This window comes from Dipodomys merriami, unplaced genomic scaffold (assembly GCF_024711535.1).
Source record: "Dipodomys merriami isolate MVZ:Mamm:240054 unplaced genomic scaffold, mDipMer1.0.p SCAF_4, whole genome shotgun sequence".
NCBI lineage: Eukaryota > Metazoa > Chordata > Mammalia > Rodentia > Heteromyidae > Dipodomys > Dipodomys merriami.
The window spans coordinates 53,792,748-53,811,329 of NW_027205603.1; positions in this window are offsets into that span (position 1 = coordinate 53,792,748).

Sequence of the window (18,582 nt, forward strand, 5' to 3'; positions counted from 1 at the left end):
GTAAGTTGATTAAGAAAACAGATTGTCTTGAGATCCAACAGGAGGGGAGGGGAGAGGGTAAAAGGACAATAAGAATCTAAATAAAGTACACTTGTATTAAAATAGAATAATGAAACTCATCTAAACATGCTCACAGAAAGGAAGAGGGATGTTCATATCACAATTCAACCTTTTTGTGTTAATTAATCTATGATAATAAAGAAGAAAATACATTTTAAAAGAAAATAGAACCTCAAGCTTCACATGGACCTAGAGGATAAGATCAGAATCTTCATTTCAGTAAGTTTCATAAGATGATCCCGATGCACATTACAGTGGAGTATACAGGTACAGAAGGCACAGTGGTTTCCATAGTTTATTTACATAATTATTAATTGAAATTAAAATGAAGTTTCCATGTGTAATAATTTAACTGTTACATAATATGCCATCATTTGTAAGTATTTGTGACCTGAGTACTTTAAAAATATTTTCATTGTTCAGCAGCTCATGTCTGTAATCCTAGATACTCAGGAAGCTGAGATCAGGGTTCAAAGCCAGAAAAGGCAGGAAAGTCCATGAGATTCTTATCTCCAATTAACCACCAGAAATCCAGCAGTGGCTCTGTGGCTCAAAGTAGTAGAGTGCTAGCCTTGAGCAAATCCTCAGGGACAGCCTCCAGGCCTTGATTGACTTCAAGCCCCATGACTAACAAAGCAAGCAAACAAAAAATACTGAACTCTAGAAAAGTAATTGCAGTATTTCCATATGTTGAGCCCTTCTTGCACAATGACTTTTTGAGTAAGGACCTGGTGGGAAGAGGATATGCAGCTGCACTGAGCTCATCTCTGTCTCTAGGACTTCTTTTCCACGAGGCCTGGAAGCATCCAGTGCAAATATGACCAGTGTCTTATTTGTGTAACAAAATTAGTTCTTACCAGTTGTGTAAAATCACACACAGCGAGATCAAGATGATTTTTTTTGCTTGTTCTGTTGTCTGTGGTTTTCAGGTTCTCAGCTATACCCTGTACAGTCATTTTTTACAGACTTTCTGTCCTGGTTTCACTCATAAATCATTTCCTATCATACTTCTGATCCCTTTCCAGGTTTTCAGAGTCTTTCTGGAATCTAAAAGCCTGAAAATAGATAGGCCTACCTCCATTTTCCTCCCTCCTTTTTCTAGAATATTCTTCAGAGACAAGCCTAAAATAGCACTGACCTTCTCCTGCTGGGACTTCAGAATTCTCAGACAAATTTCCTGGGGATGGATAAAATAAATAAATAAATAACCTAGTATAGCTTCATTAAATTATAAATCCAGCTATTTAATTAATCAATTCATTTTGTGCAAAGCCATATGTCATATTTTGAAGCCAGGAATACTGGTAGAAAGGTGGCTGGCATTGGATCACCAGTAGGGGTTCAATCCTTTAGATCTTCAACCTGGGTAAATAGGTAAGAAGCCTCTTAGAATACTCTGTGCTTGACCTCAAAGCAGATGATTCCCTTACCCTATTTTGTTCACTTTAAAGGCATTTATAGGGCTAGGATGTAGCTCAGTGCAAAGTGCTAGCCTAACACTGGGTTTGATCCCCAGACACCAAAAAAGAAAAAACAAAAAACAATACAGTTAAAAAATACATTAAAGGCATTTATAAATTTGTTTAGGTAAGTTAACTAAAAATTCAAAAATGAATTTAAGCCAGCTCTAAGTCAATTCTATAAAACAGATAAGAATAAATTAATACATTGATTTTTTTTCTGGCCAATTACTTTCCAATGATTTAAAAAGCACGCATACTTTAAAGTCAGAGACAATTGAGATTGGAGAATGTATCTGTTGGAATGACCTACTTACTGTATTTTCATCTGCTTTATTTGGGGACTGTTTTGATAAGCCTTATGTAGAGAGGACTTACCTTTTTCCATTTTTTGTTTTATGACCAAAAAGCAGAAGTGATGGGTTCTGCTTTATATTTTAGGTACCACTTGAGTCTTTTGCTCTCTGGCCCCAAACTTCTCACTTTTGGTTTTGATTGACAGGTTTCCAGAGGCCATAATCTATTTTTCCACTTGATCAGCCTACTAGTCTTATCTTTACTAATTCACATCAACATCGAATCCTAAGACCAGAAGGCCTGTCAAGCTGAGAAAATCAATTCAAAGATGAGAACAACATTAAATACTGGCCTCAGATTTTGACTTCACCATAAAGACAGATAGAAATGCCCAGGCCCTTAAATTCATGCAACTATGTTCACCAATATCTTGGCCAGCCATGAGAACTGACGGCAAGTAGGGACAGCATAACATGGCAGGGAATGTACTTTTCAGAAAAGTGCTCTATAAACAATTCAAAGCATTTCACCAAATTTTCATGGCAATATTAAAAAACGTACTTACAAGTTATTTTACTAGAAAACTATGTAAGTAAAAATGGTATTGTTAACTATTTTAAAGTACAAATTGTTACAACTTGATATTTTTAATGGACATAAGAATTTACAAATGGAACAGTAATCTACTTAAACTGTTGGGGGTGTGTGACATTAATTCATATTTCTTTTTCCATTCTAAGTAGTATCAAACAGTTCACATACGAGTCATAAAAATGACTGCAAAAGAAAACCATTTAAAAACTCATGTGTTTTCATGTATTGTGAACACTCATTATGTGGTTTGTCTTCCCTATGAGTCAGCAACAGACAAGTTGAAATCCTGAGCTGACTTCCTCATTCCCAACCCGTCTTCAACACACTTGCAGCTGCCTTTTTCTACTTGATCCAGCCGGTATGTGCCCAAGGGCCATAACCTGGTTTTAACTCTAGCCAAGACAAGTCTGTGGATGAAAAAAAGCTAACAAACATAGCCCCAATGATTATCTTCCATCTTGTAGTCCAGAGCAAAATGAGGGGGGGGGCAGAGAGACAGAGACAGAGAGACAGACAGACAAAGAGACAGAGAGAGACACAGACAGACAGACAGACAGAACAAGCTTCAGTAACAATCCATAGTAATATCAGCTCCAGCCCCACCAAATAAACCATTTGAGTCTACATTCTAGTCACCGCCCAGTCCTTTCTAGCCCAATGCCTAGGCCACATGGGGCTGAGTGGCCATCCTTAGAACACCTCTGTGTTATGGCTGTTCCCACAGGTGGCCTGTTTCTGCTCACAAAGCTCCAGTCCTGAATACACCCTTTTGGGGCTACCACTCCTCACATGGTGTGGAGAAAGCCAAGGGAGAACTCTTCACTTCCACTTGTCCCATTGGCAGCCATAAGGCTTTCTTCCCAAAAGACAAGGATATTTGACTTCCAAATGGACTATTTCATATTGGACCCAAGAGTGTGATTTAAAAAAAAATAAAAGTATTTTAGAAAAGATAGTTCTTTATTCTAAAGATCAGGAGTAATTTTGTTGTTGTTTCCTTAGCTCTTTTTTTTAAAATCTCTGTAGTTTTAAGTCTTCCTAGCACATCCAAACAAGTTTGGTAGCTTTTAAAGATCTATTTAGACACAGGCCTAAAATTTTAATTCAATTGGTCAGCAATAAAACTCAGACTAAGTGTTTTTGAACAGCTCCCAGGAGATTCTTAACACACAGCTAAGTTGAGCTTGAAAAGTTCCCCCTTTCTGGGAGTTCATGGAAAGTGCCCTTGATTTGCTCAGAAATAGAGCTGGTCGGCCACCAGTGGTCTCTCTCTCCCTTCCCTTTTCTTCCTCCCTTTCCTCCTTTCTTCTCTCCTTGCTTCTTGTTTCACCTCCTTCATTTGTTACCTCCTTGTTTGCCTGGCATTTCAAATCCCTACATCATCCCACTACTATGCAGCTGTCTGCACCTACTATCCCAGCTGTTTTCCATAAACTATGGATAATGGGTTCTGAGATGCCCAGTAGATGCTATGTACCATTTTCTTTTTAAACTTACATACACTCAAATTTAATACCCTTTCCATCTTACCTAAAAACTTAACTACACAATGGTCATAACTTTTGCAGTTTGAAGTATATCCATGTAAGTAGTAGAAATATATTTTCCCTGGATAAGAGATTGTTCTTACTTTTACGAACTACCCATGTGATTTTTTTTACACCAAGAAGTAACCATTTTACTTAAAGGAAGCACTTTATTGATTTCCCTTTGGCATATCTGAATTGTCACCATCACTATTCTCTCAGTTTAGGATATGGCAAATTAAATAAGGTTAACTTGACCACAAAGCACTGCAGCACAGTGGTAGTCAAATTGGTGATACAAAGCCAGGCACTGGTGGCTCATGCCTGTAATACTATCTACTCAGGCTAAGAGCTGAGAATCATGATTCAAAGCCAGCTTAGGCAGAAAAATTCATCATGAGACTTATTTCCAATTAAACACCCCCCAAAAAACCAAAAGTGGAGCTATGGTGACTCAAGTGGTAGTGCACTATCCTTGAGCTGATAAAGCTCAGGGACAATGCCAGGCCCTGAATTCAAGCCCCAGGATTGATACCAAAAACAAACCAACAAAGATAAATTATGCCCCTGGAAGGACAGAGAAAGGTGACACAAAATTTCATCATGTCACTCAGGACAACTTCATGCATAGGGACTGTTCATTTCTGGAATTTTCTATTTTATTTTTTACTTTTAGAATCATGGTCAGTATCAGATGACTGGAACCATGGAAAGTGAAATCACCAATAATAAGGATATTACTGTACTCAATATTTCCACCCTTATGGGTTTCTCACTATACTCGGTGACCAACATGTATTGAATGTTTCTACTCTTGAATGAAACTCTATAACTGGACCAACTGCACTGACTCAACTCTCTCTTCACTTTTGACAAAGCTTCCCAGTAGGCTGCTTCCTTCTGGAGATAAAATTTGGGGTAGGATTAGATCATGTTCCCTAGAACTGACTCTACTTGAGAAAGGCTGTCTGCGACATCCTGTGTGCACAAATATGTAGTTCTCCCTGTCAAGAGTACGTAACGTCTAACATCAGGACTAACGTTTGACAGGACTCATTCATTGCTCTATTAAGATATAGGGTTCATCTATTTAGACCTTCTCCTACTTCAAGCGGGATACTTAACTTTCTTGCTTCTCCACTAGAAAAAAATACTGAGAATTCACAAGTCAGTAAATTTTCTGATAGTGTTCAAAATTTCACTGGTAATTTTTTCTTTCTACAGCTCTAAATTACTTTTATTTATTGACTGCCAATTATATGTAGGATATACCATGTTGCAAATAATATCTCATTTAATCCTCTTATGATTAGTGGTGCCATCTCCATATCACAAATGAGGCGACTGAGGTATGGAATTGTGAAGGAACAGTGTGGCAAAGGCACACAGTTGACAAAATGTAAGCTAGGGTCTGGTCTTCCCAACTTCAAAGTTCTTGGTGAATATTAGAAGCTTGAGCCTTGATCTACCTTAAGAGCATCCCTAGATATCTAGACTCATCTTGAGCATAATGTTTCACTATGGGCCAACAGAATGGTTCAATACTCATCACAAAATCAGCGCTAAGGTGACTTTTATGTCAGTCTGTTATACTGTCACTTATCTATATTTTACCCATAGAAAAGTCATCCTACATATTGAAGATGGTGTATGTTTGGCTTCAGTGACTTATGGCAAATTAAATAAAACCATCTTTTCATGAATGCATTCTTAATCGCACAGATTCATTTACTGGAACAAATACATCACACCATTTCACTCAGGCATCTAGATAAAGAAATTTTTATTGTATGTATGCACAAAAAATGTTTCTTGCTGTCACCAAAATTCCTAAGAAGGCATTTTTGGATGCTGCTAACATTCAGTTAATAATAATGACAGTTAATAATAAATAACAATAATAATGACAAGTTCTTGATGATTGTCCTATCTGTGAAGATGTATACTAAAATTTCTAGAGTTGGAAGTCTTGTTTATCCTTGTATTTCCCAGAAAAATCATACTAAATAGGATGTATACTCTTTTCTTCCTGACCATATGCTAAAGTCTGAATATGTGTGAGCTAAGAATTAGGAGACCAGAAGTCCTAACTTACCTATGTTACCCTTGAAGTATGCTTACTAGGCCTCTTAGCCATGACGTTCATATGTGAAAGACAGTATAGTAGTGTGTTGTTATTATTAGAATTTGTAAAATTGGGAAAGGGTAGTGAGTAGTTATCCTAGACCCTGTTGTCATCAATCCTATGTTAGAAGTTGTTTTGACTGGCCTAGATTACCTAAGTGAAGAATTTACTATTTTACCTGTGGGTTTTTTTTCCTGATAATTTAATAGCTAGGTAATCATCTACTGCAGAAATAGTTGGGGTATGTGGGATCCAGGAGGCAGCTGACTGTGATTTTCTGTCTATCAGGAGTTTGGGGAGTTTCGAAAGTTGCAAAATATAATAAAAATTAGTTTCACAAAGGCTACAGATTGTCTCATTCATGACAAAACACCAGCATCCACAACACCAAGGGCTCAATTCAGTGATTATTGAAGTAACAAATGAACGAATGGCTGTATAATCTAATAAAACCAAGAGACAATTACCAGGGCAGAAAATCATAAAAGGATTTTTTTTCCTGGTTTCTCTATGAGATTGTTCATTGAAACTTTTGTCTTAAGGAATAAAGTTTAGGTGTTAAATAACTATCCTACTTGGCATATAAGAATGTACTTTTTAATAATTAGTACATGTCTAGGATAGTCCTTGCAGATGAACAGAATAGCTCAATAGCTATGTACATATGACCCTATAAGATGATGCTAAGTGAAATGAATTCCAAGATATGGAAACAAGAAGTTTTTCTTTGTTGGTGTTTTTAATGTACTATGTAATTTCTTGTTTCTTTTGTATTCCCCCCCTATGGTTTATTCCCTGTTGTCACTGTATTTGATTTTGGTGCCCTGGTATTGTATATACGTTTATCTGAATTAGTGAAGGGAGGGAGAACAACAAAATGGTGAGACAAAGGACAAAGGGTGAACCAATGCAACAGCAATACTCATAAGACAATATGTTGGAAATTAACTGTACAACTTGGGAGCAGGTTGGGGGAAGGGAAAGTGGGGGAAAAATGAGGGAGGAGGTAACAAGTTTGACAAGAAATGTACTCATTGCCTTATATATAATTGTAATCCCTCTGTATATCACCTTGACAATAAAATTAAATTTTAAAAAGTGTACATTTTGCCAGCAAGTATCACCCATTTATTCATTTATTCATGTATTTCATCTGACCATGACCCCTGCAGTCACGAAACTCAGGAAAAATATCAATTTGATAAATATTCACAGAACTGCAGGCACATCAGTAAGCTAGACATTTACTCTAGTGAAATTGCCAATAATCAAATACCTCCCAGAACTGCTGGAAAGTTTCCATTTGTTTTCCAGGTCTGAAGTATGTTTATATAACACCTTTCTTTCTTGTAGCCAGGGCACAGACATTGTCTAATCCAGTCCTTCAGGACCCAGAAGGTCATCACAATTACCTGTGTCAGGAGCACAATGCTCAATGTGTTTGTGAGGAGGTGTCTACTACCTGAAGATGAAGAAATGGAAAATAGACGCAGTTAAGGAATTTCACAAGGTCCACATTGAAATGTAAGGACATAGACTCTCCAAACTTCTGTCCTCTAATTTCAGAAATGTGTCCTCTTTAATTTATCAATACCTTCAACAGTAGCAAAATACTACCCCAGAGGAGGATTGGGATGGTAAATGGTCTCAAAATTTATTAAAAGTTAATAAAGTATGGGGGGACAAAACTGGGAAATAGCAAGGGCTCTGGATTTGTTGTTGTTGCTATTTTTTAAAATAAAATTAACAGCATTATTTACCATAGCTAAGATATGGAACCAACCCAGATGCCCCTCAGTAGATGAATGGATCAAGAAAATGTGGTCTATATACACAATGGAATTCTATGCCTCCATCAGAAAGAATGACATTTGTTAGGAAATGGAAAGACTTGGAAAAAATTATATTAAGTGAAGTAAGCCAGGCCCCAAGAAACATAGGACCTATGGTTTCCCTTATTTGCAATAACTAGTATATGTCTGAGACAAGCAGTAAAGGTCAAAAGCTATGTACATATGACCAAAATGAACCCCAAGATAGGGACACAAGTTGTTTTTTCTTTCTTGCTATTGTTCCTAAAGTATTTATAATGTACCATCTGATTTTTTTTGTTTCTTTGTATGTTCCTCCCCATGTTATAACCCCTGTTTTCACTGAATTTTATGTTGGTGCCCTGCATCTTGTATATACACTTCTCTAGCCTAGGGAAGGGAAGTGAAAAAACAAAATGCTTAAATAGGAATACAGGTTGACCCATTGTAACAATGAGATGTACAAGAGTCTATGTTGAAAAACAAACTTTATAATTTAAGCAGGGAAGGAGGGAGGGGGAAGTGTAGTTTTGGAGGTGGGAGGGAAGGGATAATAGGGGAAAAACAAAGGAGGAGGTAACAATGCTTGATAGGAAATGTACTCATTACCTTGCTCATGTAACTGTAACCCCTCTGTACAGTATTTTTACAATAAAAAATATTTAAAATTAAATTAAATTAAATTAACATATTAACATTCAGTTAGTGATGAACCTTTTCTTAGGAAATGGTTATAAGACAATTCTGGGAAACTAGCTCTAAAGTGCTTTTTTTAAAGGAGCAGACAGTGCTCATGGTACCATTTAAAATAAGCACATGGTACCATTTGGGAGAAATGAGGTATTGGGGTGAATGGGATCACAATGAATTCCAGGGATCTTGGTCCCCCAGAGTCAAGGCTCCAACCTTCCTTTCCTGGGCATACACAGCACTGCTTACACTTGTTGTTCACTTTAAAGACAGACACCAAAGCCCAGGATCTAAGGTTTCATGACTGCAAGATAAAATTTTGAAAAATCAAGCAAGCCAAAAGTGGATCCATAGCAAGGACTGAAAGTTTATCATTATTCACCTGAGAAACTCTGTCAGCCCTCCCTTTAATGGGATCTGGTCATATGCAGGGACTGAAACAATGAAACAGGGAAGGAAGCCAGATCTGGATCATTCTAATTTGATGTCTGCCTTCTCTAGGTAAAAAGTCTCAATTGTGGTTCCCAGATAAGGGCTACAGCCCTCTGGCCTATCTGTTACTAGGCCAAGGATAGAATCTCTCATAAATCAAAGCCCAGAGTGAGTCAACTCTGATGCCCTGGTAATACTGGCTGACCATTTTACCCCAGAGGTAAACAAGATATTCTGAGCATGCTACCAAATTTCAAGTCCATAACTTGTTATTCTTAATTTACCTTTTATGTCCATGGTTAAATCTGATATACTCTCAAGATTCTATTCCCCAGGTTACCAAATAATGAGAGCAATTTACCAACTGGCTACTTTGTAGGATGACGAAAGTAGCTTATGGAGATATCAAAAGTAATCTTTGACTATTGGCATGTGAATGTTCAGTTGTTATATTTTCCCAGGACCTAAATAGGAATAGCAGGAATAACCCTATGAATAGCTTCATAGCAATCAACCATATTGCAAAAAGAAGTCATAAGAGGTTACAAAGAGAGTTAGTGTGGATCAAGTGAATCAACCTTGACCTAAGAAATTCAACTTAAGGAAACAAACATTTCTAAATCAGGGCTGATATTGAAGGAAATGGGCAGATAAAACAAAGCTGATAATAAATATGATAATAATAAATATGATAATGATTATTATATGCAAACAAAATTTGAACAAAGCAGGTCCTAGTGTTAGGTTAAAGATAGATAACTGAAAACTAGAGTACACTTAACTAAAAGAACTGAGTTGAGAGGTGAGTCAGGATGGTTATGAAGAAATTCAAAGCCAGCTGAGACTGCATAACAAGATCATGTCTCCCCACCGAAAAACAAATTGCTAAAGGATTGCCAATGAAAGTTAATCTTTGAACCAGTTGGAAGCCAGAACTATTGAAGGGCCAGAATATCTCTATGACAATGAGAAATAATTAGAATGAATTATTTATGATTGGGATGAATGATTGAATTAATCAGAAATCATGCTTTTTAATTTTTTTGTCAGTCGTAGGGCTTGAACTTAAATCCTGGGCACTGTCCCTGAGCTCTTTTGCTCAAGGTTAGCGTTCTACCACTTTGTGCCACTTCCCATTTTCTGGTTGTTAATTGGATATAAGAGTCTTACAGACTTTCCTGCCCAAGCTGGCTTTGAACCAAATCCTCAGATCTTAGCTTCTTGAGTAGCTAGGATTACAGGCATGAGCCAGCAGCACCTGGCAGAAATCATACTTTTCAAAAGAGCTTTTGTGCTAGCATACAGAAAGACAAACATCTACAAAAGTATGGGCAAGACATTATGAAATATAAGAAAAAACATTAAGCCGGGTATCGGTGGCTCATGCCTGTAATACTAGCTACTCAAAAGGCTAAGATCTGAGGATCATGGTTCAAAGCCAGCCCAGGCAGGAAAGTCTGTGAGACTCTTATATCTAATTAATCACCAGAGAACTGGCTCAAAGTAGTAGGGGACTAGCCTTGAGCTGAAGTGCTCAGGAATAGTGCCCAGGCCCAGAGACCAAGCCCTATGACCGACAAAAAGAAAAAGAAAAAAAATGAAGAAAGAAAGAGCATTAGGATATTTAGAAATATGTTTTCATATGCTTTTTAATTATATATCCACTAAACATAAGTCATGAGAAGGCCAGACAAATCCCAGAAGCCTGTGATGATCTGGAAGCACAAGACTGGTGACTACCTCCTCAGCTCCGGAATCATATGACTCACCAACTTGCCCATAGCCATTCCTGGTGCTTTCCCAACTATCTATCAGGGAGGACCACTGGAACATAACAGTAGTTTTATATCATAACTACTGCCATGAAGCCCAAACATTTTACATAATGGGGACTCCATCTGCCTTTCACCTGTTTCCAATTTCTTTAGTTATGAGTCAAGGAAAAGCATCTTTGTTAATCCAGCCTGGCATCTTCAAACTCTTTGCACACACTCCTATATACTCTGGCTGTGTTTTGTGGAATGTAACAATTATATGGCATCTCCTTCTCAACATCCTTAACTTCCCAGCCTTACCTGAAGCTTGGCTGATCTCAGAAGGAGCTACACTTCCCACAATCCCCTTATATGGAGGCATTTCTTCTTTTAGGCTGATATAACTCAAGACTCAAGAATCAGGCTCTCTTTTGGCCCCCTGCCACTTTTAAGCCATTAGATTTTAGTCTTGTAATCTTTCCTCTCCAACACTTAAAAAAATGCATCCCCCTAGGGCTCTAATATCTGGAATAAAGCATTTCCTCTCCTCAGTTTCTCTATCTGTAAAGTAGAAATCATAATACCACCACCTTATAGGATATGAATGAAACTAAATGCCATAATATCTATAGAGAAGAAGAAAAATGTTTACAGAATAGAAAAGTATTTAATGTCCTTACAAGTGTTGTATTTTCCCTTTTCTGCATTTCCGTAACTGTGTGCACTGCTCTGTCTTCACACTTCCCACATTGCAATCAGGAATCACATAATTATATATCAAACTTCCTCACTGGACTTTGAGCTCCTGGTGGACAATGGCTGTGTGTTGTTAACCTTTCTATTTGAAATACTAGAACATTGCCTGACACATGGTAGCACTTGATAAGTTTCAGTGACACAAAGCAGAAAGAAAGCAAAGAAAATAAGAAATGAAAGAAGGAAGAAGGGTAAGAGAAAAACAGTGAGCAGGGAATGAGGTAACAAGATAGTAATTATTCCTCTAGTTATTTGATATAAATGTACAAAGTTACAAGTAGACTGTTCATTGTGCTAATTCTTCCAGGTAGCATAGTACTTCATGAAAAATGGGGAAAATAATGGCATTAACTAATGAGAAGAAATTTGGGAAAACACTCCTCCCATGTTCCCTCAAATAATTGCCACTTGCCATGTTTCACACAATACAGACCTGCATGGAAGCATTCTTCTCAGATCCAATGTGCTGAAACTTAGAATTATTTTCATGGTATGGGCTTGAGGATAACATTACTTAAAGACTGTATAAGAACATCTGGCTTTAATGTAACAGTTCCAATGACCTTTCTGTCCCCAGGGTCTTCTCTTTTATTAATTATATTTTTGTTATTTTAAAGTAGTTTTAAAAAGGGTTATCACTCAACTAATCAGATTATGAGTACAATGCTCCTTGATCAATATTATCCCCCAATGTCTCCTTGGTAAAAGAGTAACCACCTTGACAAAGGGTGAACCAATTCACTAGACACTGTGTTGGGAATGCACTATACAACTTGGAGGAAGGGGAAATGGAAGGGAAAAAAACTGGGAGAGGAATGGGTGACACTGTTCAAAAGAAAATGTGCTCATTACCTGACTTATGTAATTGTTACACCTCTGTACATCCCCTTTGCAATAAAACTTTAAAAAAGGAAAAAATAACCACCTTAAATATTGCTATCAATTCATCTATTTACTAGGTGTAATACCTAAGTTTGGTTTGCTTCTCAAAGACAAAGTCAGTGTCATTATCTATAAAATAAGAAACAAGTATGTGTATTCTTATCTAATTCTGAAAGTCATATTGTGGATCTATTTGGCTTCTGTGTTCTCCTGTGAGTTCTATGAATAGACTACCTCTAGCAATGGAGAAATGGATGAAAACAAAAAAAATCTTAGACTATATAAAGAACTAAGTATCTCAATAGGAATTTTAAAGATAATTTCTATGCTGAATCAAAGTCATACAAATGATTCAGAATGCTCTAAATTGGTAAGATATGGAAGGACTTGAGGCATGACTTAACTGGCAGAGCTGTGGCTTAGCAAGCACAAGAACAGAGTTCAATTCCCAGTGCTGCAAAAGAAAAGGAAAGAAAGAAAGAAAGAAAAATGGAAAGAAAGGAAGAAAGAAGGAAAGAAAGAAAGAAAGAGAGAGAAAGAAAAAAGAAAGAAAGAAAGAAAGAAAGAAAGAAAGAAAGAAAGAAAGAAAGAAAGAAAGAAAGAAAGAAAGAAAGAAAGAAAAAGAAAGAAGGAAAGGAATCAAGGAGGGAGGGAGGAATGGAGGAATGGAGGAAGGAAGGGAAAAAAGGAAAGAAGGAAGGAAGGAAGACAGGAAGACAGGAATATAGAAAGGAAGGGGAGAGAGAGAAAGAAATGAAGAAAGAAGATAGGAGTGAAAGAAGGAAAAGATGTAGAAAGCCTGTCTATTGACAGAAGCATAAATGCTCTTTTGTAACCCCACATGCTTGTCTCAGGGGACAGGCTTATGTAACATAGTCTACTTGGCAGCCTAATGATTGCAGTAGGGATGGCTGGGGGCATTCCTGTGGCAAGAATTCAGGGCAGGGACAGGATGATGGCTTAAGACAATGTCATACTAAGTTTATGGTGCCTGAGGAACTGAGGAGGGTGGGTGTCCCCTAGGCAACTAGAGTTTTCACGCTAGGCTTTAGAACAAGCTCTAGGCTACAGATCCATATTTCAGTAGCACTAGCATATGAATGGTATCTGGCATTTAGAGAAGGATAAGAAATCTAAGGGATCACATTGTGATAAAAACACATTCTCGGTATGTACTTTCTCAGTCAAATAAGTAGCCCCACTTTGGGGCCCTCAAACACCAAATTCTGGTTCAGAGTGATATTACTGTATTATTTACAAATACCAGCAGTGCTTAATTAATGATGTTTATGAACTCTAGGTATTCATACTCTTAAAATACTGTTAATAAACATAAAAAAACATTTTTTGTAAATATTGCTATAAAGAGCACCAGTGTTCTTTGAATGAGAACATCCAAGTTTATGCTAACATCTGCCACTAACTTGTATGTGATCATAAGAAAATCCTTTTGCATTACTAATTATCCATCTCAGCATCTATGAAATTAGGGAATAGTATTCTAATTTTCCTGTCTATGACTTTCAGTAGGATTATTTATCACTAGAAGCATTAATTTGTAATTTATAACCCTTTAAAATTGTTCAATGTGGGGCTGGGAAGGTGGCTCAGTGGTAGAGCACTTGCCTTGCATGCATGAGGCCCTGGGTTCGATTCCTCAGCACCACATAAGCAAAAAGAAAAAAGCTGGAAGTGGTGCTGTGGCTCAAACGCTAGCCTTGAGCTGAAGAACTGAGGGACAGCACCCAGGCCCAGAGTTCAGGCCCCACGACTGGACCCCCCCCAAAAAATTGTTCAATGTGAGAAATACCTCCTAATCTTGCAGCATCTAATGTAGTAAAGGAACATTTATTCTCTGTACCCAATAATGTTCTCAGCAAGAGAAGTGAATTGCTATATGTGTTCTAAAAATGAAGATAGTCTAGGATTGGCATTATACCTTAGACAAACAGTGATCCCAAAATAGCATGTTCATATAACTAAAGAGAAGAAAATTAAGGTGAGAAACGACCTAGCTACTGCAAAGTTACTGCAAAGAAGAAGAAAGAAGAAGAAAGAAGAAGAAGAAGAAGAAGAAGAAGAAGAAGAAGAAGAAGAAGAAGAAGAAGAAGAAGAAGAAGAAGAGGAGGAGGAGGAGGAGGAGGAGGAGGAGGAGGAGGAGGAGGAGGAGGAGGAGGAGGAGGAGGAGGAGGAGGAGGAGGAGGAGGAGGAGGAGGAGGAGGAGGAGGAGGAGAAAACATCCTGGGGAGAAGAATTTCTAGTATCTACACAGCTCATTCATTGGTGGTTGTTCCTGAGGTTTTGCTTAGGAAAAAAAATAGTTTTGGTAAGAGTTTGTACATTTAATAATAGAATTTGAATGTGTGCAATGGTTATTGCTTTAAATATCTCTCCTGTACCTTTACACTGAAAAAAGAAACTTAAGAAAGAAGTTAGGTAATATGTTCATTTCTACTTAGCAAAGCTCATTGAACATTTTAGATGCATACCTAAGAAGTAATTGTTTTATCAGTTTAAGCACAGTTGTTTTATCCATAGTCAGATGATAATAGAAATGGCTGAGTTCAGTTTTTTATTTAAATTTTTATCATTAAATAGTTTTACAAAGGGGTTTTAATTCAATATACCAATTTATAGGTACAATGCATCTTAATCCATGTCACCCCTTCCATCATTCTCTTCTTCTATCAATCTTCTCTTTCCTTAAATTACCTGGTTCCATTTATATATGTGTGTGTGTGACTTGTATTTGTCCACCATTTCTCTCTCCAATCGTCTACTCCCCTGCTTGAGGCCCACCTCTAATGCAATACTACTCTTAGGTATTTATCCCAAAATTAGAAGACAATATATGATAAAGACACCTGTACTCCCATGTTCATTGCTGCACTCACTAGTCACCAAAGCCTGAAACAGTCCACATGTCCTATGATAGATGAGCACATCAAGAAAATGTGATATCTAGATTTAGATACTGATATACATATATAATAAACTTTTATTCATCTAGCAGGAAAAATAATATTATGTCATTTGCAGAAAAATGGATAAACCAAACAAAATTGTTAAGTGAAATAGGTCAGGCTCAGAGACAAGGCACATGTTTGCTCTCATAACTGGGACTTAGATATAAATTACAAACATATGATGACACGTACAGAGTTATATGCATATATAGCCAATCAAACTCACTGAAGTGGGGTACATGGGAGAATTCCAGTGTTGTAGCTCCTTTGAACAACTAACTTACAGGTTAACAAATAAATCATACCAGAAAACTGTATTCCGTTTGTCTGTTCATTTGTTTTAATCTTAACCCTCAACAGTGGAATAGCTTCTTTTTCAACTATGTTCAATAATTTTGCAAAACTAGAAGTAAATATGATCAAATTTATCAGTAATGTTAGTCATTCTTTTAAATTAAAATGGAACATTTCCTCGACTTCCAAAAGAAACAGCTGTTGTTTCAGCTAAGTAAAATTTCACCTAAAGTAGCCCTTCTTCTAAATCTTGAGAATGAAAATGGCTGAGAAGTTTTAAATTTCAACATAATTTTCAAGAATCATATGGCGGAGAAACCTCAGATCTAAACAACTGCATAGATCTACTAGATTTAACAGACATCTACCAAATATTTCACTCAGCAGCATCAGAATACACGTTTCTCTCAGCAGCACATGGAACATTTTCCAAAATAGACCACATTTTAGGTCACACAGCAAACTTCTTCAAATTCAGAAACATTGAAGTTATACTTTGCATTCTCTCAGACCACAAGGGAATAAAATTAGAACTCAACACCAAAAGCCACCAAAGTCAGTCCTGTAACACATGGAGGGTGAACAACACACTGTTGAATCACCAGTGGAAGATATAAGCAAGGAAATTCAAATGCTCATGATATTCAACAAAAATGAACATACAAATCACCAGCTCCTCTGGGACACAGCAAAGACAGTACTCAGAGGCAAGTTTATAGCTCTGAGCTCCTACATCAACAAATTGGAGAGATCTGAAACCAACAATTTAATGAGCCATCTGAACCTCCTTGAAAAAGAGCAGCAAGATAAACCCCAATTTAGTAGACAAAAAGAAATAATTAAAATTAAATCAGAATTAAATGAATTAGAATTAAAAAAAACCATAGAAAGAATCAACAAAACAAAGAGTTGGTTCTTTGAAAAAATTAATAAAATTGACAGACCCTTAGCAAATCTTATCAGAAAAAGAAGAGAACATACCCAAATAAACAAACTCAGAGATGAGAATGGAAACGTCACCACAGAAACAACCAAGATTCAGAACATTATAAGGGAATATTTCTCAAACCTTTATGCTAATAAGTTTGAGAACTTGGCAGAAATGGACCTTTTCTTAGCAAATATCTACATGCTGAAACTAAACCAAGATGAGTTAAACCATCTTAACAGGCCCATATCAAGCATTGAAATAGAAACAACAATAAGAGACCTCCTATCTAAGAAAAGCCCACGACCAGATGGTTTTACAGTGGAATTCTACAAGGCCTTCAAAGCAGAGTTCACACCAATACTCCTCCAACTCTTCAATGAAATTGAAAGAGAAAGTTCACTACCGAACTCTTTCCATGAACCCATCATAACCTTCATCCCAAAACCAGGTAGGGACTCACCAAAGAAAGAGAACTATAGACCCATTTCTTTAATGAACATTGATGCAAATCTTCTCAACAAAATTTTGGCCAATCGACTTCAACAATTCATCCAAAAAAAATCATACACCACTATCAAACAGGATTCATTTCAGGGATGCAAAGTTGGTTCAACATACACAAATCAATTAATATAATTCATCACATCAACAAGAGCAATGATAAGAACCGCATGGTTATCTCAATAGATACAGAAAAAGCATTTCACAAGATCCAACACCCCATTATGATGAAGGCTCTGGAAAAATTAGGAATCCATGGATCATTCCTCAATACAATAAAGGCTGTATATGACAAACCTACAGCCAGCACTATACTTAATGGTAAAAAATTAAAGCCATATCCTCTTAACTAAGGAACTAGACAAGGATGTCCACTCTCTCCACTTCTCTTCAATTTAGTATTAGAATGTCTAGTTACAGCAATTAGACAAGATGTAAACATAAAAGGGTTCCAAATAGGGAAAGAAGAAGTAAAACTCTCCCTCTTTGCAGATGACATGATCTTGTATTTAAAGAATTCCACGGACTCCACTCCCAAATTACTCAAGCTGATTCAAAACTTTGGCAAAGTAGCAGGGTATAAAATTAAACCTCAAAAATCAATGGCTTTTCTGTATGCCAACAACGAGAAAAACGTGGCTGAAATCAGGAAAGCAACTCCATTCAGAATAGTCCCACAAAAAATAAAATACCTAGGAATTAACTTAACCACAGAAGTGAAGGAACTCCATGATGAAAACTTTAAAAACCTGAAAAAGGAAATCAAAACAGAACTTAGAAAGTGGAAAAACCTCCCATGCTCCTGGATTGGAAAGATCAACATTGTGAAAATGGCAATACTTCCCAAGGCTATCTACAAATTCAATGCGATACCTATCAATATTCCAACTGCATTCTTCAAGGAAATAGAAGAGGCAATCAAACAATCAATACCAAATTTCAAACTCTACTACAAAGCCATAGTAATCAAAACAGCTTTGTACTGGCACAAGAACAGACCTCAGGACCAATTGAACAGAATTGAAAACCCAGAAATTCACCCAGACCTAGAGCCACCTAATCATTGATAAGGGAGCTAAAAAAAAAATAAAATAAAATGGAAGAAAGACAGCCTCTTCAGTAAATGGTGCTGGCAAAATTGGTTAATCACTTGTAGAAAACTAAAGCTAGATCCTTATAAATAACTGTGCACCAGAATCAACTCCAAATGGATCAAAGACCTCGGAGTCAAAGCAAACACTCTGAAAACATTACAGGATGGAATAGGAGAAACACTAAGTCTCCTTGGCACAGGCTGAAATTTTCTTAATAGAGACCCAGAAACACAACAAATCAAAGAAAGGTTGGACAAATGGTATTTGCATGAAATTGCAGAGCTTCTGCACGGCAAAGTACATAGCTAGCAAGATCAATAGAAAGCCCACGGATTGGGAGGAGATCTTCACTAGCCATACAATGGACAAGGGTCTCATTTCTAAAATATACCTGGAACTAAAAAAATTA